The sequence below is a fragment of the Coturnix japonica genome, chromosome 4, assembly GCF_054131305.1.
Source record: "Coturnix japonica strain WE chromosome 4, WE-NBRP24, whole genome shotgun sequence".
Taxonomy (NCBI): Eukaryota; Metazoa; Chordata; class Aves; order Galliformes; family Phasianidae; genus Coturnix; species Coturnix japonica.
In genome coordinates this window covers 55,741,143-55,766,079 of record NC_140666.1, presented here as the reverse complement: position 1 = coordinate 55,766,079, position 24,937 = coordinate 55,741,143, and the positions used below count along the sequence as shown (strand labels likewise).

The 24,937-nt window shown below is 39.2% G+C and overlaps 1 long non-coding RNA gene across 1 annotated transcript; it reads left to right on the top strand.

Moving 5' to 3' along the window:
- Positions 1-1,113: 1,113 nt before the first annotated feature.
- On the top strand, positions 1,114-23,744 carry LOC107313526 (uncharacterized). Its single transcript, XR_001555031.3, has 3 exons — positions 1,114-1,297; positions 22,346-22,397; positions 23,416-23,744. It is a non-coding gene; the product is annotated as an uncharacterized LOC107313526 (long non-coding RNA).
- Positions 23,745-24,937: the final 1,193 nt, after the last annotated feature.

Below are 24,937 nucleotides of genomic sequence, written 5' to 3'. Positions count from 1 at the left end.
GAGGTTGAAGTGAAGGGTTGGCCTCTATTCCCAGGTAACAGAGATAGGATGAGAGGGAGTAGCCTCAAATTGAGCCAAGGAAGGTTCAGACTGGATATGAGGAATTATCTGAGAAGTAGTGGTAGGGCACTGGAATAGGATGCCCAGAGAAGTGGTGGAGTCACTATCCTTGTAGCAGTTTAAAGAAAGGGTAGATGGAGCACTTAGGGACATGGTTAATTGGGTAATGGTGGTAGTTGGAAAGTTGGACTAGATGACCTTAGAGGTCTTTTTCAACTTTAATGATTCCATGATTCAATGAGGTTTACCAACTGAGCAACAGTGGCAGTGAGGTTGTGGTGGTGATACACAGTGCCACCCACATGATGTGATGTTGCCAGTAAGGTCTTGAAGGCATCTCTGATTCTTGTTTGATGGCATGGTGGTGGTAGAAAAGGGCGGTGGGCTGGTGGGGAGATGGGCAAATTAGGTATGATAGAGTTGGAGGTGAAAGTTGGGGTGCAGACATCCCACCTGAGGCCTACTGGGAAGCAAGGACACAAGAAAGATGATGATGAGCCAAGAGGAAAACTCTCCAGAGGTTTGTGTCCATCCCTGTGCATGGGCATGTGGCAGTGGCTCATCCCAAGGGCACTTCACCATCACAGAAGCACAAAGAAAGGCATGACTATGGTCTGAGTGATGATGGGGTAGTACGAGGAGGTTGTAATGGTTGACCCTATACTTTATGTCCCCAAACAACGCAGCAGCAGAGAAGCCATGCTACATTCCCATGGCTGAGACAGACCCTAATGGTCTCAGCAGCATTTAAAGAATTGTTAGATTTTCATTTTAAAGTAACCTCTTTAAAACAACATATTTATCCCCGAGGACTTTGCAGAGGGGAAAAATACTAAGAATTAAAGAAAAAACAAAAAACAAGTAAACTAATAACGGTGGCTGGAACTTCATCCCTTGGGTACCATGTCATATACATGCTGAGGGATGCTGAGGGAGAAGCTGTCAGCATCCCTGTGTTGTACTTTGTGAGCTCACAGGGAGGATCCCCGTACTGTAACCAGGGTGACAGGGTCCCCTCTGTGTGCTCAAAAAGGAACCCCTCCCCATCTTCCCTGATCATCAAGAGCTTCAGTGTCTGGGGAGCTTCGAGGCTGAGTGGAAGTAAGGATAGTGGGGGCCCATCAGGGGCCCAGCAGACAGCATATGGGGCACTCCAGAGGCCAGGGCAGAGTGACCCTAGCTACCAGAATGAGAAGAATCACATGTTTTCCAGAGTGCCACTGGACATGAAAAAAAGGTAATGTGAAACAATTTTATTATGTGGGCCAGTGTAATTGTAATTACAATTAGCCACACACTTAATGCTCCCCACTATGTTGCCTTAGTTGGGTATATATACGTCTGTGTTACCTACTACTAATGGAAAAATAGATGAAAGCCACTGACTGTCTTTCCACTGCCATGCTCTGCTGGGAAAAACAAAGTCAATCCCCACAGCATCACAAGAAGCAGATCAGCCATAACACCGAGGTCAGCTTTGTCTGCAGTCCATTACCTCTCCACCTGGCCTCACTGTAGAAAATCTCCCAGTAAATTCACTAAGATGTAGCCAGGATGTGTTGTGAAGTAGGGTATGGGATATGGGATGTGAGATATTGGATGCAGCTGATGTGATGTGCTGCAAACCACAGCCACATACTAGGTTTCTCAGCCAAATCTTTCTCACAATCACAAATGGGCTCCAGAGGGGTAAAAATCCTCATTTTTAGATTAAGTCCCCTTTCTCCTCATGTAGAAGCATTAAAAGAGGCATTGTGACTCACAGTGGTATCTTGTCTGAGGTGGGAGAGACAAAAAGATGTGTGATGAGGAATTAATGTTTGCTTTGTTCTCCAGTCAACACAGATTATATATACAACATTGCAGAAAGTATAGTGAAAAAGATATTTCTGGGAAATCTTACAAAATACTATAGCATAAATTTATAATAAAAACCAAAACAAACAAACAACGTCAGAACATTGAACATTATTTGACAGGGAAAAGTAAAAAAGAGGTCATCCATGCCTCACAAACTGTTACAGAAGTCCTGCTGCAATTTCTTTTCCATCTATTACTGTCTACACTGTTCAGCTTTACAGTAAAATCAAATCAAAACTTCTTGACCCTATGAAAAAAAAAAAAAAAAAAAAAAAAGGAGTAGATGTGAGGAAAAAAAGGTTTTCCTCTCTTTTCTGGAAGTTGCATGAGCTTCCAGCTGTATAGTGTGGTGCAGTGATAGGTGTTAACCTGCTGGCATCCTGGCAGCCCTAGCTGACAGCATCTGTAGACAACATTGACCATAATCATTCCATGAAAGGGAAGACAAGCATAGAAATCTCAGCTTGGTCTCAACCCTCAATTCCTCATCTCCAACACACACATTGAAGATGACATGTTCTGCATACCTATGCCACATCACTGCTTATTTCTGCCCTGCTCATTAGCAAACCTAGAGCATGGCTTAACCCAAAGCACTGTCAGTGTCCTCTCTCCTGCAGATTCTGGCTTGCTTTGGATGTGGCCAAGCTGATTTTTTATTTTTTTTACGGTGTGGACAATTCTCCCCATGGGGCTAGACAAGCAACACTATGTTCATTTAATTTTGGCCATAGCTCAGATCTCTGGCCTGTTTTATCTCTCTAAAATCTTGAAACCCCATAAATCTTTTCTCTAAAAGTCTCAAAACTGTATTTTTCAGTCTTTCCAAGACTGCTTATACTGTCTGCTTCATTTATTCTCCTGTAAAAGTGAATGACCTAAATATTGAAAACAGTTGAGCAACCATTCTCATACACCACAACTACATTTTTTCATTTGATGTCTGGTCTGGCAGGCACCTACTTCAGCATTTTGGGCTGGTCTTAACTCTTTTGCCTTGGCAGAGGTGAATGTAAGGCTACAAAGCTGAGTGCAGGATAGGTACAGTGTACATATGACCACATCAAATAGGTGATACAAGGGATGATAGGAAAGATCATCATACAGATTATGTGGGAGATGAAAGGGGAGACTTAAACATACTGGAAAGAGTCCAGCAGAGAGCCACTAGGATGATCAAAGGGATGGAGCACCTCTCCTGTGATGAGAGCCTGAGAGAGCCAGGACTGTTCAGGTGGGAGAGGTGAAGATAAGGGGCTATCTTATCAATGTGTATAAATACCTGAAGGGAATATGCAAAGAAGAAGGATCTAGTTTTTTTTCAGTGGTGTCCAGAGCCAGGACAAGAGGCAATGGGCACAAACAGGAGCAAAGGATGTTCTCTTTGAACACTAAGAAGCACTTCTGTGATGTGTGGGTGATGGAGCAATTGTACAGGCTGCCCAGAGAGCCTGTGGAATCTCCTCCTTGGGGATTTTCAAAAGCTGCCTGGATGTAGGCCTGGATACTTTGCTTTGGGTGGCCCTCCTTGAACAGTGACAGACCAGATGACCTCCAGAAATCCCTTCCAAACTCAGCCATTCTGAGATTTTGTGATATATAGTTCAGCCTATATCAGGCTCAGGATAGGCTGTCTGTGCCCAGTGGAGTCTATGTCATAGCTCTGCACAGGTCACAGGCCATTACTTCAAGCCTGATGTTACAGTATTTGTTTAGTGCAAATGCAAAATGCATGTCTCTTCAGCATAGGGAGTCACAGGATGCTTCATTAAAATGAAGAATATTCTGTAATAGCCACGTTATAATGGTCACAGAATTGTCACTTGGGAGACTCAATTGCCAATTTGAGACTGTCTTTATTTGTGTTAGGATTTATGGAGCCTGTTTGCTTTCACTCTTTGGCACTTCCTTGACAGTACAGAAAGAATATCCTGCTGTGCAAGGAGACACTGTTTACATAGGTGCTGACACACAGTGAATCCTTTTTTAATCTTGGTACCTATGAATCATTAAAAGCTTTGGTGTTGAGACTGCAACAACTGGGAAATGCAGAACTGGGATTGCAATCAAAAATCTTTTTATTTCCCAAATGGCACCACGTATCAAGTGTTAAATACTCACTGTAGCATCAGTGATTTTGTTTTTTGGTTGTTTACAATAGAAAGAAACTTTCTCCTGGGAAATCAGTACCCCATAACCTCTTCCTGTGATGCTCCAGGCCTGTATTTGCACTGATGATTTCAGTCCAGCAGGAATGATGGGTGTGTGCTGGATAACTTCAAATGTTCCCAAAGGCAGGTAGTAAGGAAGAAAGCATCTTATTCTGCTTATCTGTGTGAAGTTCTTGATAGGTGTCATCAGACTAAAGAAAGAATTTCAGAACAGGTATAGGAAGGAGAAAAGTGTTCAATACAGACAGATTTGCATTTAGAATATTATCACTTGCTTCAGTTAAAGTAATGATTCTTTCAAGCTCAAAAATAATTGACTTCCATCCTTTGCTCTGTTGTGCTTTTACAGAAAGAAAACTTTTCCTGCAGCATTTTATCCTCTTGTTTAAATAAAGTTCCCATATAATAAACACTTCTGTGAGCACACGGATAACAATGTGACTAAGATTCTTGCAAGCCTGTCCAAGAGCTGCTCTCAGCCTCAAAATATATTCTCACAAGCTCTGAGTGTTTATTGACTTAGAGGAGAAGGATTTGGTCCTGAAATGACTCTAGAATGGATGTTTTCTATCCTTGTGGCTAAGTATTGTAGTACTTTTGATAGGCTCCTTGGTGTTAGAAATCTCCTACAGTGTGCATATTCCACAGCCTGGCACTTTTGGAAAACAACATATTTATTCAGAAAACACTGGCTTTCAGACTCTTGTCAAGTACTTTGGCCTTTCTTCCTTTGCTTCTTTCAAAGCTGAAGATACTTTAAAGCCATTTAACAACCAACCAGCACAGCAGAAATGGCAGTCAAAGGAGTTCTGACCTTTGGGAATGTAAAGGCATCTTCTGGATAAATAAACCTCAAATAAGAGACAACACAAGTAAAGGCTGTAGAAGCAGCTGAAATACAGTACATCAGAGAAATGCACAAAGGAGAGGCAGAGGAGTGGGGGAGAGGTGAAAATTGCCAATAGCCTTCTTTATTCATAACAGATCTAACACGATCTTCCCACAGACTGAGGAATGAGATAAGCTGGCACCAATGACAATTCTCTCTATAAAGCAGAAATCCAATGATTTCACATAACACCAACTAAATCATGCTTGTGAAGTGATGCAACAGACTAGTTTTCTCTTTATTTTTTTCTCTCCCCAGCCTCTCTCTTGTACACATATACATGTGCTGACAGTGCAGTCCGTACACAGTGAGAGGTCAGACCCAGTTGTTTCTGGACACATGTGCATCTCTCAGCTCAGGATCTGCCCTTTGCAGCTGCCAAGAATTTCTCAGGGCTGACTGTAAGCAGTGCAGACCCAAGAAAATCCAGAAATGCCTGGGAGCTCTCTAATCCTTTGCATGGAGGAGCAAGGAGGCCCTGCCAAGTTCCTACCCAGACGCAGCCATGTGCCACTTTCTGTGGCAGTCACACAATTCTTGAAGGGGCAGAATGGGGCTGTATCCTGTAAGGCAGCCCCTGTGCAGCTGCAGTTGTCATGAGGCTGACTGGCGGGTGCTCCCATGAGGGTGCTACGACAACAGATGGAAGAGGGGGATGTGTATTTCTTACATATTCTCCAGTCTTTTTAAATATTTGCTTTTTTCCATTTCTGAGCACTAATACATTCAGATTTTAACTCATCAGGCATGAATTACTACAAGATAAGAACTCCTCCAGGAACAGAGCAGGGTTTTGTAGACAGGTATTAAATCCTTTCTTTCACACTAAGCTGATACGTCCTGAGTGAACCTATCTGCAAGCAATGACTCCTGTACATTGTAGCCACCAACACATGTCTTTCCTGAAAAACTGCTAAGCACTCCTTCCCCCACTAGCAGAAAACCACCTTAATCAGCCACATCACCTAACTAAAAGTTTCTAGATACTGAAGCAAAATTTTCTCCATTAAAAGATTTTTTCCGAACTGGGTTGGCTGCTGGGTTATATCTCGGCTCTCACCAGATCCACAAAACCATACTCTCAGACTTCCTCCTGCAATTATTTCATTGCTATTTTTGATGGAGGTCTCTTCCCTTTACATTTTCACTTTTCTCTTTCAGTAGATAATAAATGCACTTACCTGTAAGGGAGGTCACTCTTTAAGGTTCACCATTACATTTGATTTAAAATTAGAGTAACATTTCTGGTCCCTACAAAGAAGGAGCTAAAAGCTGTATGTTTATTAAGTAACAGCTGTTGAGGGCTTTGATTTAACTGGGAAGTATTGGTGATGGTTGGACTGAATGATCTTATAGGTCTTTTCCAACCTTGATAATTTTATGATAATTCTATTATAATGTATAATAGTGATATTACATTAGCACATCACATAAACATTTGCTACAAGTAACAGTTTTTTAGCTCCATTTAGCATATTTTTTCATACGGTAAGACTTTTTTTCTCTCATGAAGAAACATTTCAGATAGCAGAATGGTGGATTTATACAGAAACAACTGTAGAGTAGACAAGTACCTGCTTCTTCTTCCATATTATTTTTTGTTGTAGCAACAAGAGTAATTACTATGTTATAATGTCAGCGTACTACATTTTATTGTTAGTGTAAGTAGCAATTTGATTATCGTGCCATATAATTTGAGAATGCTAATAGAAGATAGAGAACAGAATTTGGAAAATGTAACTCCTGGCAAAATTAACGTTAATTGTGGCTAATATTATTTTACAGATTAGTGTTATTTTTATATTATTATATTATTAGTATAATATAATATATTATATATATATTATTTTATATTATTATATTATTAGTATTATTTTTATATTTATTAGTATTATTTTTACAGAGTTAGGGTTACTACTTCCTTTATGTTTGTATCTATAATACAAGGTCATGTACGGCACTTTGAAATTGTGAAAAACAACAGAGACATTATTTATGTTTGTAGGAAAGCCACTTTCTTATCAGTACACCTCTGTGAAAAACTACATGCATAACAGCTTGGAATTGCTCTAGAGAAAATGAAAATATGACCCAGCACATCAACTTATCTATGCCATTATCCATACCAGAAACTCACATGTGGCACCTCATTGTTTCTAGCATCCAAATTGCACAACTTTCAGAAGGTGGTGAGCAGCCAGATATCACTGAGCAACGACCCAGAAGCTTTATGATGCATCCTCTGGTCTCTCTCTGGCCCATTTCCTTAATCATGAGGCTGATTACTGGGGCAATTTTTAACAGTTCCTGTTACATTTCACTCTGCTTTCCTTGGAAACCATAATGAATCTTTGCTTTTAGCTCTCCTCAAATCTCTCAATCAGCAACTCTTCTCCCAGGCAGCCGTGGGCACAGAGAGGACCTTACAAGCACTGTTGTGTTAAAGGCACTGGAGTGTGAAGCAAAATAATTAAATGGGGATGACACAGATTTCAGAGAGGCTTTCTGATCTATCTGTGACAATTAGACAGCCTCTAAGTGCTGCACAGCCACTTAGAAGCAGGGAGAGTCAGACGTAGCCTTAGAGTTTTGCTCTGCTGAAGACACTTTCCTCCCAAGCACCATTTTTTTTGCTACTTCCAGAGTATGAAGAGGGTGGGAGCTGACAGAAGGCTCCTATTAAATGCCTACTGGACAAGAGGAGAGAAGGCACTGATGCAGGAGACCCCAGACCCCCAGATTTCCTCTCTTGGCCTCTTCCTTGCAACTTCATCACTCCCACAGTGATTTGTCACAGCCCTGGATCAAAATGTCCCTGTGGCACCTGAGGCTGCTGTCATAGCTCTGACCCTGTTGGTTGGGACAAGCAGACAATTAACCTGCAGATAATTCTGCAAGGCTTTTACTTTGTCCCCTTGCCCTCAAAAATTAGGAAACTCTTGTAAGTAGCTAATGAAAGGAATGAAGGAAAAAAGGGCTACTAATAGGACCAATTAACAAGTGGGGCTGAAAAAGAATGTCATGTGCTATAAATCAAATGAAATACAGCTTTTAAGTAGAGGCCATTAATTACATGGTTGAATTGAACTGTGTATATTGCTCACCTGTAGGGTAAGAACGATTGCACATCAGAGTCTTAATGAACACAGGAAAATACAAACTAAATTTGACTTCAGGAATAGAAATATTTACTTGGTGATATTCCTGATAAAAAGAACCAGGTGTCAGTGTTCAAAAAACAACAAGGGATCTACCATGTCCATTAGGTAGAATGTAATCTCTTTAAGCCTAAACAGGTGGGAATGTTTTCCACCAGTCAAGGATGGAACGTTGCCTTGGCACAGTTCTTGGAGAGGTTAATGTTAATGCACTCCCTTACTGTTGGCCCATGACCGTGGGATTTACTGGTTTTCCTTCTTTCTCCCTCCCTTTTGAGCCTGTCTAAGAAATTCAGACAGAGTGGATGGCAACTTGGTTGAGTGATTAATACTACTTTCTGTATGCTCCCTGATAAATGCGCTTTTGTTGATTTGAGGATATCGATGAGATAAATGTTGGCTTTGCTTTACCCAGCCTGCTCAAGCTGTGGCATGTGCACCTCATCAGTTTTTCCTGTGCTGTGCAGGTATACATTTTCCCAAAGTGCTCCAGTTTAATTCCCCACCTCAGTTCAGCTACTGAGAGCTGATGGCACGCAAGGTGCATGCAAGTACGAATACATCTCCAGGCAGGCAGAATTTCCCACAGCAGTATCAAGCTGTATTTTTATCCTTAATACTCATAAGGGGAATAACATGGCTAACAAATTTGTCTCAGTTCACAAGTTTCAATAGAGATAGGAAATGCCACTGACTGGTTATATATACAAGTCAAATATTCCAAAGATCTACAAAGAATGGAGAATTTTCTGGAGGAAATCCTAGTATATAAAAGCAAAATATGCTTCTCTCAGTAAAAAGGTATAGTAAAGATCTATACTGAAGAAGCACAGTTAGAAGATGCACAGAATCTGGCTTGAAAGTTTTATTAATTAAACTTTGCCAAGACAGCGTGTTTTGTCCTGTGGCTGAAGACATCATGGCACTGAGTATGGAAAATGAGGATCTCGGTAGAATTTTTTGACTACATGGCTTTTATACAATTATCTGTGTGTGGATGATATTTCTTTCCTGTTAAGACTTTTTGAAGAAGTAGTCATAAGAAGTTCTCGTGTTGGCATAATAAAACATACCTCTATTTCTTTCATTGGATGTTTTCAAGAAAGCCAAATTTATTCAAAGCTTCCTAAGCCTAGGGGTTCTTATTAATGTCCACTTCTGGTCAACAGCTGGGGAGAAGACATTGCAGATTTTGTTCTGTCCTGCCTACACTTTGAAGATGGATAATTTTTAACTCTGCAGTAACTGTTGCCAAAAATAAAATAAAATAAAATAAAATAAAATAAAATAAAAATCTATTGGTGTATTGTACCTCCAAATGATGTGGATATAAAATATGTCCTTTAACTCCTTTTGTTTTCAGGAGGCCTTGTCTGGAAAAAAATATTCTCCCTATTTTCTGCTTTCTCTCTTCCTGATCTCTTTAGGAGGAGGAGAAAATCCCAAATAAAAACAAAGCAAAATTTGACCCATAGGCACTGTGAATTTTCTGGGGAGATGCCATTGAATTTGATCAAGAGATGAGTACAAGGAATCTAAAAAGGATATTCATTCAGTCCTACAAAGATAAATTCCTTGCCTTGGTAATTCTGCAGACAAAAGTAGAATTATTCCTGATTTACACTGGTTCCATTCAACCTTTGCCCATGACTGAATGATTGCAGAGCCATCCAGTGGGCCATAATGGAACATTTCTTAAAGATAAATCATAACAAAATATATGGAAACTTAGTAGAATCGCACATTTTCTTTGTTGTTTCTCATCTTCAGTTGTCAAAATTATTTCTAAGTACCCCATCCTATGCCTTGGTGCATTACTCCTCTTCCTTAGACTCTCTGAAACTTGATCATTTGTAGGGACAGAAAATATTTGAGCTAAAAGACCACAAATTCTAATAATGTAGGAAAAAACAAAATAATGCAGTTTCTGAAATCTTGTCTTTTGTTTGAATCGTTTGCTTCTTTATGCCTGTCCAAACTGCACTAATGCTATACTCATTAAACCGAAGTTAAACTACTGTCAGTTCCTGATGGATAATCTTCAAACATTGGCATAGAGGTAGAAGAGGTATCTAGTGTATTTGGCAGGAATTAAGCTGTTAATATTTTATCAGCTCAAGTTAATGATATATACACCATTAGTGCTTCTGCCTATGTTCTCATAATATTTTTAATTTATCACCCTGGAAATGTCTGGTTTGGTACTGTGATGGTAACTGTGATGTTAATTCAAGTACCAAGTAACTTAACAAAATCCTCTTCCAATATATGTTCAAGTTGTACAGTTAAGCTAATGGAGTAAGGCAGGGAGAGACCCAGTAAGGACAAGCAGGAGTTGGTCAAAATGTTTCCTCTTTTCTGTCTGTTTTGTGGTCCCTTCCTTTAAAGGAGTGGAGAACCTGAGGATAAATAAACTACAGCTGAATCTGAGCTGTTCCTTCCTGGAGCTCTCCAGATGAGGCTGTAGATATCTTCTTGAGAAGGTATCCACACCACTGTGAAATTTCAGCAGTTGCAGATCAGATTCAGAAAAGCCTCTGTGTGCGGTAGCTGTGAATGAAGATAATTTCTGCCAGATCTGTCACTACCTTCTTTACTGTAAATACAAAACTTTACTGCAAATACCACACTTATCATTGGCAAAATGGCTACAAAATGCACTCATATTCCTATAGATGTTCCAATAAAGGCAGTAGCAAACAGATGGCAAGAGGAAAATGTAACCATAGGCAAATCTTTTTTATGGTATTTGTTTTTATTTTTGTTTTTTATTACAAGGTTAATCATTTTGTATATCTTGTGTTTTACCTGGGCATGAGGCATAAAAATACCCACAAATGTAGATATCTGTTGAATCAGTTTGGGGGAGTATAAATGGAACATCTGAACAAATTTTACTCAAATATTTTCCTTCCCAACAGGACTGATGAATATTCAAACCTTAATTTGTATACTGAATCTAAATGCAGATCAGAATGAATGACCAGTTTAATCCTGTGTTTATTTGCAGAGCTATTTATTTAGACATCAGAAGCTTTGTATCCTAAATAAACTATATCACTATAATCTTAAGATCCCTTGTTAAAACAGTAGGAGTCCTGTGACTTATTTACTTTGCCTAATCACAAACACAGCACCCACTTTCCCCAAATTTATGTTTCTTACATGATGTGGTTTTAATAGCTAAACTTACTTTATATTAAAACCCTGACATATAGGAAGAATAACAAGCATATTTAAAATGAATATTTGCTGATACATCATCCTTCAGCCAGCCCAGACACAGAAAAACCTAGCAGGTATAGCAAGTGATATAAGCCCTTCTCTGAAACCTTTGCAATGGTGAAGTTTTTATCCATTCAGATGTTTTAGGAACCTCTCTGAATCCCAGGGGAAGCAAAAGCCATCATTTGATTGACTTCAGTGAGATTTGGATTAAGAGCTGGCAGGGGGACTGCTAGCCATAAGCAAATACTGGAAATGTACGTGGGATTTCTTCTTGGCCTTGAGTCACAAACATCTTCATATGGTCATTAGCAATTTTGTAGGCTCTCAGGCTGGCTGAGTGCCTGGCAGTAGGCAAGTTGAGGACAGAGAAACTGAAGTATACACATCTTCCATGCAGATTTCTTAGGTTCATGTTATCTGTTACGAACTTGTGCTTTATTTAGTGGAGAAGCAGGCATGAAAAGCAGAGCTTATGATATGTTACCATTACTTTATAAAACATGGTGGCTAATGAATTCCTGGGAGGTAACATGACAGCCTCTTAATCTTCTGCTGGCCGCATCATAATTAGTGCATGCTCCTCTGAGGTGCTGAGCAAGCCCAGATCCCATTGACCCACACGGAAATTAAGAGCATTAAGCACCCAGTGGAATAGTGCTGCTCCACCATGCACATGTCAGGACGGTTCTGTCCCCATGAGTGCCTTACACACAGCAGGGCCACTTCCAGGGCAAAACACCAAATGGCAACAAAAAGCATCATAATAATTGATAACCAAATAGGCCAGTACTTCTTTTAACCCAAACCATTCTTAGATTTTATGATTCTCCTGTGAGGAGTGCATATTTGCACCATCAGATTAACCTAGGAAGGCCCGCAGGCTGTTGGCACAGTGGTAAGTAAACAGGAGCGAATGAGATCAACATCGCAGACACCTCCTCACTTGGGATAGGGCTCCAGCACTGGGTCTGTGGCTTTGTCCCTGCTGAGCCCACCAAGCAACATTAGCCCTTAAAATCTGCCAGCCAAGAGCAAGGAGGCATAGAGCAGCTGCAGGATGCTGCTCACCAGCTTGTTAGCAGAACAGAATGCATCTGTGTGCGTGTGTTCCTCCTGGGTCTGCAGACAGTGGAGCAATTGTCTCATGCCTAATTGTGTGGTACACATGGCTAACTAGCAATGCCCTGTTTAAAGAAACAGGCAATCCCCCTTTCCAGAAGCTGTTGTAACACTGAGGCCAAATATCCAGAGGGAGAAAATTCTTCTTTCTTTCCCTTGCCTTTTCATTTTAAACTAATCAGAAACATTGCAGATTCAGCCATCTATAAAAACACACCTCCAAAAGGAATTTGATTTGTTTTTGTGAAATTACTGCATGGTTTTTTTTATGCATGGCAGGCATGGTTGGAATCCAAGTATGAAAATTGTGTTTTACTCTACAGACCCCTGGGTAATGAACTAAATGGCAATAGAAACATTATCTACCATCGGAAAATGACAGAATATAAAGGTCTTTTCAGAAAACGCACATAAATAAACTGTAGAAGAGCAAATAAGCTTTTTTTCCTGCTCATATCTCTATTGTTTAGTGGTAGTTGTGTCATTTTTTTTTTTTTTTATCAAGGAGTGAAATACCTGCATTAGAAGTTAAATTCCAGTGAGTCTCATCTATGTAGCATCCACAGCCTCTGCTCCTTTGATTGTCCAGCTTCAGTATCTCAGGGCTACAGCACAAAAATCACAGTATGAAAAAGGGAAAAATGTCATCCTGGGACTCATCCTTGCATGGAGTCAGGACAATAAAAAGACTTTCTAGACAATGAAATCAATACATAGCTAAGCTCTCTGAATCTGTTGTTTGTCTATTTGTCATTTTCCCCAGATCTTTCATAAAAGTTTGGTCTGTTTTTTTTTTCTTTCTTTCTTTCTTTCTTAAATTCAGAAGTTATTTTTAAGACGCTTAAACTTTAGACCCCCAAGGGAACCTTACTGTCTTCCGATGAATGACCACTGCTTCAGGAAACAAATTTCCAGCTTAAAACCTTCAAGCAGGTTCAAAATATCTAACAGCGTTACTGTTAGTGATAAGCCTGGCTGAGTGTATATAAGCATGTATCCAAATTTTTGTAAGCCTGCAACATTTATTTGTGTTTTCGAGGGTAGCTTTTCCACTAGGTAATTGAATTTCAAAAAATACAGCCAGGAGCAGAGCAGGCTTATCTCTGATCTGCTGCTGCTGGCTCAGAGCACTATCCTGAAAGGCCACTGACCCCATAACCTCTGGTTCCTGGGCACTGGCATGAAGTAGCAGACAGCATTGCTTTCATAATGCTGCTTTCATAGTGTGCCATTTGGAGAGGCAGGGCCTGACCTAGGTAGGGGATGAGGCAGGCAGAAAGGGTTCCTTCAGGGCAAGGTTCTCCCACACTTTTTTACTGCTGATCCCATAAAATTTCAGAGCTCGCCCACAGGTGCCATGATCTCTTCATTGCTCATCCTGCCCTTGCTCATTCCCCAGGCTCCTCCATCGTAGACAGGCACCATGCAAGCTCTGTGCTGGGATGTCTTCCAAGTATGTATTGCTCCTTGCAGAAGGGAGCCTCCAGCCATGAAGTGCAAACACAAACTTAAAAAAGATCCTTGCAGTAATTAAGCTGTGAGTAGCAATGTGCAGCTGTTTTCCTTGTGTACACCTACCAAGGGAAAACTGTTACCCTCCCTTGTATGCAGGTCAGCCACAAGCAGTAGCAACAGCACTATTTCAATAGTCTGTATGTGTGTGTTTCTTCCTCACTTTATATATTGGCTATGGTAGGCCAAGACAGTGCTAATCCTCAAAGTGCCTGTTTGCTCTTTATTTATATCCTTCAGTAGGAAAGCAAAACTTTAGCACTAAGGTTGTGCAATAAGTGATTTGATGCAGAATAAACTGTTTTCAGATAGGCAGATTTTTCTGTCACACTTGAATATGGGAGCTGTGAAGAGGGAAATAAGCAAATCAAACTGTACTTTTCTACTAATAAGTGAGTTAGCTCTAGGAACTGAAGAAATAAAGAGCAGGTAAGGAATGAGTGAGAATGAGAGCTGAGACGGCACCGTGCAATATTAGACTTGAGAATCATTATGTAAATAAGAGAATTGTCAGCTGAATCCTCCACTTTTCTTCTCATTCCCATAATCTCTGCTCTCAGACTGTTACCAAGGAGAAGAGAGTGAGCTAGGATTTACCGTTATGACTCCTTGCCCTTTCCTATCCACCTATTTTGCAGGCAGCTCTGAAATAAAGCTTATGTTAAATGTAATACAGTGGTGCAAGTTATAAAGATCAAGAACACATGGATAAAGCTACCTTCACCAACAAGAAATGTGAATTCTTAGCTCTTACCTTAGTGGCAGTTTATAAATTCTTTCTTGATAAAAGCAACAGTGCGTTTTACTTTTATGTGTATGCAGAGAACTCTTAAAGGAGTATTAAGAATATGTCAGATGACTAACACTTATTAACCAGGAAGCTCAAAGAGATGTTTGTGTTTGTTTTGGGGATTATTAATTAATTAATTTTAATCCTTTGCTTGCAGAAAATGCAAGGAAATCATCAGGGCATACAGAAATGTACAGCAGAAATGTATCAAAATAGTCCTAATCAATCAAGTTTTTAGTACTTTCCTTCAAATACACATTTTAATTGTGTGAAACGCAGAATGTCAGTATCCAATCTGGTGCATACTTTTTCGATACCCTCCATACTATAAGACATAAGAGAGATAACTGTAATTGTATAAAGGCTTCTGATCTACACAGCTGTTGCAAACATTCAGAGAAACTGGATAAATTAGTCAACACTGCTAATGGCAGCAGTCCAATGAACAGCTGCTAACTGAGGGGAGGAACTGTCCTGCTCTACTCTCTGGTGTTGTGACTTCATCTTAAGCACTGAGTGGCAGTTTGAACACCATAATATAAGAAGGTCATGAAGCAATCAGAGTGCATGCAAAGGAGGGACATGAAGATGAAGAAAGATCTGGAGGACGAGATGTATGAGATGTGGGTTTGTTCAGTGCAGAGCAGAGCAGACTGAGGGAAGGCCTCATGGCAACTGCAGCTCTACACAGGTAGCATAAGTGGCAGTGCTGAGCTCTGTAACATAACCCCAAGTGAAAAGCATGGAGCTGTGTCAGGGGAGGGTCAGGTGGGAGTTAAGACAGGTTCTGCACCAGCAGGTGGTGGGCATGGAACAGGCTGCTCATGGCTGCTGGAGTCCAAGGAACATTTGGACAATGCACCTCAGGTCACACCCTGTCAATGCAAAATGCACCTGGGGTGCCAAAAGTTCCTCTAGTGTGAAATGTTATCTTTCCTGTCCCTTGGCAGAGGTAATAGCAAAGGAAAAAGATAATGAAAGTCTTACCTGAATGTGTTAAGCCTTGACTTGCATTCTTTGCAGAAGGATAAACGAGGATGGGTGGGAAGGACCCCATGGCGCTTCCTCCTGGCAGGACAGAAAATGGCGGAAGCATGTGCCTGTGCTTGAGACCCTCACCCTGACTGGAGGAGCTGTGAAGGAAGTTGTCCAAAACATACCTTAATGTAAAACTGAATGCTTCTTGCGTGTGCTCGTGAAATGATTGGTTTCATTACATATACAAAAAGCTCCCTAGTGTTAGCTGTTTATTTTTCTTTTCAATTTTAAACAGTGAACTCAAGCTTTTGCATGATTGCTGTGATGTCTTCTGCCAGATACACGGATCAGACACAGGTCTGACTTTTAGAGATGTCTTGGTCTTACATTTTATTATTAGCATTGGTCTTTCCTTTTAATTTCTACTCAAATCCAAATGATTGCAGATGTTAAAAAAGGTTGTTTAAAAATATGTGTTTGACAGTAGCTGAAAGGACCCTTTCAATATTGCTCCTGATTGTAGACACAGCATTTTTAGTTTTTGCTCTCTGTTTTCAGTTTTCTATGTAAGAGATCAGAGAACTTGGCACTATTTAAAAGTAGTTTTTTTATATATTTCTATTTTCCAAGGCAATAGCCATGCTTCAGTAAGTTCTGTTTCGTATGATTTACCAATTACAACAAAACGCTGCATGATATCTAATCCAAAACTAGGGAATATTTTTCAAAGAAATATTTAACTTCACAGAGATTCAAATGCTTTCAATTACCAAAGAAGTGAAGTCAGAAAGCTGTAACAGTATTTAATGGAAACTGAAGAACAGTAGTCTGTTACTTTTATTTTTTTTAATCCCTGGATTTATGCCTGGATGTTGTTTCCTGTGAAGCATCCTTATCTGCTCTCTAATTTGAAGGACTGGCTCCAAACAGAAGAGGCGGTGCAGTACAGGGACTTCCACACAAACAGCACTAGGAATTTGTGGTAGCATCTCAGTATCCCTGATATATACGCATGTGTGTGTTTAAAACCGTGGGAGAGAAAAAGAAAGGAGAAGCAATTCCTTTCAGAAAAAAATAAAAATTGGCTCTTTCTTGGGAAAGTCTTCTCATAAAAATATTAATTTTGTCAAGAGGCCAACATTCTGTCAAAACAGTTTGGATCAAACAACTTTGATTAGCCCTGGTGCTAATGAAAATCCAATTCTGTAATTTGTACAACGCAGTCTGTAGTCCTTGCTTGAGTATGCAATGCTGAGGGGGCATGGTTTCGTTTTCTCAGTTCCTAACATGAATTCAGTAAAACTATTGACATGTGAAGGTTGCTACTTATAAATGTTTGCAGATTGAGGCTTTAAGTTCAAAATTGATCAGTTTTGATCTGGAAATCATTTAGAACCAATGAAGCACTATTTTTACGACTGTTTTCTAGAACTGAACAAGTCTCAACATATTGAACATTTTTTATTTTTTTTTTTTTTTTTTAATGTTCTATGGCCATACAAAAGTGATTACTTGGAGTGCGATGAGTTGAGAGTGATTTCTCAAAAAATGTGAGTGAGCTGGAATCGGAGCAATTGGAAATGGAGGTCTTGACAGTTCAGCTGCACTCTTGTAGGCAGATTCACTGGGACTGTACTTCCTAAGATCTGAGAAGACTGTCGCCTGGGTAGCACCTACAGACTCCCAAGCTGATGTTTGCCAAAATCTCTTTCTTTCTCAGTTTGTTATGAGTGAAATGGAGAAGCCAAGAGGAACACAAGAACAAAAGACCATCCTGGCTGCACATCATTACAGGAGCAGACTAGAGCAAGAAGCAGCTTGATCTACTTTGACAGAAGCTGCTGGTTTTATCACTGTCTTTCCTTGAGCTGTTTTCTCTCAAGTATTTCCAGGGAGCTCTGTCACTACAACTCCAGTTCCATTGACCCCTGTGGTGCCTAAAAAATAACAGCAGCTAATCCATTTTAGTTATCTCCAATCAGCTGGAATAAGATGGTCACTTGTGAATACTATAACAACTTACAGCAAGTTTGCTGCTTGTTAGCTTTTCCTATTAAGCCCTATTATATTGCTTTTCATTAGGAAGTTATCTTCTCATCTGAGAAGCAACAAAGCACGTCATTTTCTTCATTAATAATATTGGCCAAGATGTACTACATTTAAAATCATTTTACTGAATTCATCTCATATTTTATATGTACAATTCCAAAGCTGGCAGCTGACCTGGCTATTAGGCTTTGCTAATATTTGTGCTGTGCTGAGGGAGGAGGAATTAAGGGCAAAGAGAAGAGAAACACAGGGGGATCTATTTTCTTCAATTTGTCACTAAAGCTTGACAAAGTAATTTTCAGATAAGAACAGAAATGGAAAGAAAGAGCCTCAATTTGTGTATCTGTGTTAGGAAGGCTTCACATCTATCTGATCTATGGGCTATGAGCTTGTGTGAGCCATTACTCACTGCAGGGAGGGCATGGGAGAGCACGGTATTCAAAATCCGTGGATCCAGAAGTATTTTACTCCACTCTTACAGCACAGTATGAGTTAGGCCATTAAGGAATCTTCCTAGTGACTCTGAGGATCTGTAGAAAAGCCTATGTGTTATTAAATCATTGCTTATATTAGAAAGAGTATATTTTTTTTCCCCATCACGAAATCCAGAGTATAGCAGAAGTAAGATCTCTTGTTTGCAAACAAGAAATTCTAGTGTGGGATGTCTTGGTGGGTCTGCATCATGTTTAAGCAGCTGTTTGATGTTTTAGCTTGTAGTCATCAGACACGTGCTGAGCAAGCTCTAACACTGAACGTATCATTGTTATTTGATTACCTTCATAGTTAATTTGTTTGACAATTTGGAAATCATTAAGATACAGTAGCTGTTTAATCAACTGCTCAGATGCAATGCCTCTGATGAATGTGGAGATTAATTATACATTATTGTTTTTTTATAACACAGGTCATAAAATGAGTTCTTGTGACCTCATTACCATGCTACATTCAATCTAATTAACCAGTACAAAGGCTGTTTCAAAAAACTATTGTAACCTTGAATGATAGATTCTCTATATATGTACATCTGACATTTCCTAGATTGTTCCTACTGTAGGAGATTGATGGAGGCAGATTAAGAGTACCTATTAAAAAACAAAAATGTACAGTTGCACAATTCACATTGTGAGTCATGAGCACATTTATCTGGAAAAGTACAATATTGCCCCTGGTTTTTCTTTTAGAAATATAGATTTTTCTTTATGTATATTCAGATATTTCTAGGTATTTTCCCTCTCTTCTCTGGAATACTGAAGTGAATGGAATGGTACAATCGCCATTATAGGGAAAAAAAAAAAAAAGAAAAAAAAAAAGTTACAGCAGAAACTTCTCTTTTACAATATTTAGTTATAAAAATAATGCAATATTATTTCTCCTTTCTGATAAACTGAAGCACAGAACAGTGATGTCAACCTCCAGAAGCTGTATTTGGTGGATCTCATTTGAATTCTCTTAATTAAATAAATAAATTGAATTCTCTTTTCTTTATGGTGTGCTTTGCCTGTATCTCCCTCTTTCTTATTCTGTCTTCTGTGTCAAACTTACTACTTGCACAGAAATATAATTGCTGAGAGCAGGAGACAAAAGGCCTGTGAAGTCTGTTTGAGGAAACATTTTTAACTGTCAGAGAGGATTGTTCATCTTGTGGACTTTCTCTGGAGGGCCATGGGTCTTGTGTTTGCTTACACTGTGTAACTATATACACTTTTCTGTTCTTAAAAATCAACGACGGCATTACAGCATAGCAATAGCATTATAGAAACGAAACATTCTGGACAGTACATCGGAGCAGTTCAGTAATATTAAATGTGCTGAAACTTGAGTTCACATCTTTGTATATTGTGGTCACATACAAACATATGTGTTACTCAAAACTAGTGAGTTTCCCAAAACTCTAAGTATAGCCTTCTTAGCAAGATTTGAACTCATGAGAATTCATCTGTATAAAAACATATTTATACAGGTTAAACTGTGCAGAACCCCAAGTGGATAACTTCATTTGGAATCCTTTTTTTCCCCTTTAATTTTGGGGGAAAAAAAAGAAAAAAAAGAGAGAGAGAGAGAGAGAGAAAAGAAGAATAAAAGTCATTCTTAGTAAAAGTAATAAGTATTAAATTAGCATTGCTATACCACAAGTCTGCACATCTAACTAAACAGCATGTTTAAAATGTATATCTGTAATTGATTTTGATGAGTTTTCCTGAGCCTAGGAAAATTCTGCATTTTCTGCGTATTGTTTCTGGAGGCAAACAGGTCTGACCTTGGCACGTGAACAGGGAAAAGCCCACAGCTCCTGAGGGTTGAGCTCTTAATACCTGCATGAAGCTCAGAGATTAGTAACACCATACTGCTTACACAGTTCACTGGCCTTTGCCCAACAAACCCACTCTAGCTTCAGGAGACAGTCTTAGCACTCAGAGTCTGCGGTGTTGCTCTATACAGAGCCAATACATTCTTGGAAGCAAATAAACTGTTTGCCAAAAACTGCAGTTTATTTTCACCCCCAAACTATTCACAGACTTAAGCAGAATGCAGTCAACATTTGTGTCTGGAAATACTTTAGTCCAAGAAAAGCTTAGGCCGTGATGCAACAAAGAACACAAAAGCAAGACTAGACTTTTACCCAATGACCCAGTGGGTCATGGTGAAACAAAACCACTGGAGAGCAAGGCAAAACTTTGGCCTGTGTATATAGCAAACAAATACTATATAAATATTTTTTTCATAAGTATTATCTTAACTGTGAATTATGAGAATCCTGGTACAGAATCCTCTTAATTCTCTCTCTTTGGGCCCAGAGCACAAAAACACTGACTGAGGGAGGACCCAGAAGGAGCATAGCTCCAAATGTGAATGGTCGGAAAGGAAAGATTGCTCACAGTCCTCTGACAGACTGTGATGGAAACCTTTGATGCTTCCAGACAAATGCAAGTCTAGAATGGTAGAAATCCTATTGTTTAGGTTTTAGGCATATTAATAATTATTTGTAGAGGAGCCTGAAATATCCTTCATTTCTGTTTTGCCTTCAGACTTATAGACGGTGTAGGAACACTCATGCTTGCTCTTGCTTGCCTCAGGTGACCAAGAGATCTAAAAAGCTGGAGCATATCTTTGTTAACAGGTATCTATTGACATCAACAGAGCATGCAGGCAAATAGTCTGTCTCTTGGCATGATATGACTCCTATTTTTATTCCAATTGCAACTGATCTTAAGGAAAGGAAGGAAAAATCTGCAACACATTGACTCTTCTCCCTCCCTTTCTCCAAAGATGTATTTCAACAGTCTGCAGTGTTTAGTTTATATATATTCAAGAAGTCACAGGAGAATTTGGATAAGTAGGTAGTCTGGTCTTGTTGCAGCAACAGCATGCACCTAACAGAGAAGCAGTGGTAAAGCAGCACTATTGAAAAGCAGTTATTCAGAGGAGTTACTTAAAAAATGCAGGCAGCACCCAGTAGGGTAATAACATCATGGCTTGATCTGACTTCAGAAAGAGAGCCTGTGATGGCTGTGATCACACAAAAACACACTGGGACCAACATGATTGCAAGCAGGAGTTTCTTCCTTATTTTACTTATTCTTCTTGGCTTTCCTTGAGGGACTATTTTTTATCATTTTGAAAAGTCAAATTCTTAACAAATTGCTTGAAAAAGAAAGTGAAAAACAGAACAGAGTGGAAAATCTGGATGACTGGAGGACGGTTATTTCATTCCACTTCCTTATCTATCTGCATTTAGCCACTGCATATTAACATATTAATACATGGAAGTGCATATTAATAGTGCTCAGCTTATCTGCCCAGAGCAAAAAGCGAATGAATGCATCATATAAAGAAGCAATAGTAGGTGCAGAATTCAAACCGGTGTGCATCAAAAGGAAAAACACAGCCTATTCTTAAATCTATTCGTTTGGTCATATGAGTGAAAAGAGAATTTCTCTCTTCTAGTTTTATGTACAACAAACCATGTAGGTATCGTGGAAATAGCTTTTGTCAATTGCATTAAGAAGGTAAGCAAAAAACTTTACAAAACTATAAATTAGTTTGCATTCACATGGCTGTAATTTTCTTTTTTTTTTTTCTTTTTTTAATTATTATTTTTTATTAGGAATTTGTGCTTTACTCTGCTTTAAATTATTTTTGTTAGAAGACCCTGTTTCCCTGGTAAATAAAAATGACCCACCCTTGAAATATTTGCTAGTTCATCCTTGTCTTTAATGGTTTGCATGAAAAATAAATAAATAAATAATGAAGGTGATAATCTCACATGAAAATAAGCTCCCTAAGTCTTTATCTCAAAGGTGAAAGGAACACTTCACTGTGGATCAATATACTGATCACAGGAGTGGTGGTAATTATAGTCTGTCATTTGGGAGATAAACATCCTCAGCTCCCACAAAACCAGCAAAAGCATTTGACATCGTCCATCAGGAGGCCTTAAAACAGAGAAAAGCAAACAAAAAACAGGACAAACAGAAAAAAATCCAGCTTTTGCTTCAGAGTGAGTCACTTGATTTCTCCTCTTTCTATCTAGGTATCTTTGCCAGAGCTAAAGTACAACATCCTGGACATCTCCTTCTCTGAAGGTAATCAATTCAGAGACCATTTTAAAAATAACTTTTTATTTTTAGGAAGACTGTGAAAAGCTGCATCTTTCTTTAAAGACTGAGGCTTTAATCTTTAGGAGGCTTTTAGACATGGACAAAAATCTAAGTGACATTTTCATTTTAGTCCTTTATGTTTAAAAACACAAGATAGCTTGCACTGGAAAAAGGCCCTGGAGGTCCACAGGGACTGCAATATTGATATTATCGAACATTCTGTGTTTCCAAGTTGTTTTTTTATTATGACTTAGAGTATTTTGAGTTACTTGGGTTTATTGTTGTTAAATGTTTTGGATTTAAGAAAGTGAAATTGGACTTATTTCAGCTAACTTCATCACAAAAGAAATTCCTCTACAAGGTAGATTTTTCTGCTACATTGAGAAGCCATGTACAGGCCTGTAACACTTCACCACAGCAACCTGCTGTCTTTTGATCTTCCATGGTTTACTTTACTGACTCTTTGAAGCAGGGGCTCTAATATCAAGTTTGTGCTGAGAAGAAGCCATGATCACTTTTAGAGCTACAAAAATAAATCTAATTCAGCACTCTTAACAGCTTGTAACCCTAAATATTTAGCTGAGGCTGGCTACCCTTTCTCCCATAGGAAAAACATATTTGTTAAATGAAAACTATTGTAGAGGACTTGTCATGCTTTTTGACTAGAAGAAGAAGAAGGGAGTGTAGCAGTAATGATATTTTCAAACATTTTCAGAAACTTAGTTGTTTTTGAATTGAAGATACAGTATCTAAATGTGTGCAAACTTATTTTCCTTTCCTTTCCTTTCCTTTCCTTTCCTTTCCTTTCCTTTCCTTTCCTTTCCTTTCCTTTCCTTTCCTTTCCTTTCCTTTCCTTTCCTTTCCTTTCCTTTCCTTTCCTTTCCTTTCCTTTCCTTTCCTTTCCTTTCCTTTCCTTTCCTTTCCTTTCCTTTCCTTTCCTTTCCTTTCCTTTCCTTTCCTTTCCTTTCCTTTCCTTTCCTTTCCTTTTTTCTTTTGCCCACAGAATTAGCAGGAGACAAATCAGAAATATCTGAGAGGTTTCATTTTGTATGAGCTCCTAGAAATATCAGACTTTAATCTCAACCCTTGTAAAACTTATTATGTAGGAAATAGAACTTCATGTTCTAGGGGTAGGGGGCTGTGTTTCTACTGCATCTGATAAGACATAAACACCCTGAGGACGGATCATACAGAAGGATCATGAAGTTTTCATGAACACCATAAAATACAGATCTTAGCCTCTAGCTGAACAAGAACAGAAGCCTCCCATGGTATATTCACAACCCTGAAAAACAAGAAGCATCAACCTGGATTTGACAGGGAAGTCTTAAATTGCAAGTAAAGGCAATGTAATAAATAAATAAATAAATAAATCTTGTCTGAAATTTTAGATCCAAATTTTGTTTTAAAGAAGAAAATATTTGGCCTAAGGAACTATTGGGAATGAAAAATAAAGTATTGAAGGAAATGTGCAACTGTATGAAGAAGTGTTGTGTGTGGCTGAGTGGTAGCACACACGTAATTCCCAGGAGTCTACTCCACACCTAAGCACATAATAAACACCAGCCTCCTGTTTCACCCTCACTTCCCTACTTTTTCCTCCCCAGAGGAGGTACATCCTCCTCATCTATCCTAAGTATCTGTGCTTCAGTAGGCAAAACTGATTAACTGCCACACCATGTGCTAATGGATCACAAGTAAATGGTCATTTGAGGTGGTCTAGGAAGATTTGTCTAATTTCTCATCAGACAAGAGATCAGTGTGAAGGAAGGATCTCTGAGATGCAAGCTTCACAAAGAAAAATCCAGTCTGAAAAGAAGTGTAGTAAAGCACTGAGCCCAGAATCACCTGGACAACTGATATAAGGAAACACAGATCAAAGCATAGTTCCATTGGATTTGACTGATAGTTGGACTAGATTTTCTTGAAGGTCTTTTCCTTCCTAGATGACTCTAGGGTCCTATGGCCTGTGACACCAACTGCTCAATGCTCTCTGCAGATAAGATGATGGTTAAGTGAATGCTAGCATTCATGGAGCACTTTGTGATCCAACAGAGATGACTCAATGCTCACCTCAGGTGGTCAATCAGAGGTCCAGGCCATGATTCAACAGTTCCCATTCAGTAGGAAAATGGTTAGGAACATTTTTCATGGCATTCATCTATTGAATGGCTGTTTTTTCTATTCCCTATGAGAGTACTAGGCCATTTTGCATAAAATTAATTTTGAAGCTCAACAAACACAACTCTCTGCTGACTCCATTTCATACAAGCAAGCTGTCAGGAATTAAAGTCCTTAACAGACATTAAATGGAAGATGAAATGAGCTGTCTCTTCATTATTGGAGTGGCTTATTAGGGCAGGTTTCCCTCTATAAGGTAGCTACCTAACTTGCCTTTCAGGCCGGTATCTGAAAGTCCTGCTCTGACTGGCAAGTTCAGTTTCCCTAATCTGGAACCCTTACAATATAACTTCTTTCCAAATGGTGCTATGTGAGAATCATAGTAGTCATCTTCCTGAAATTTG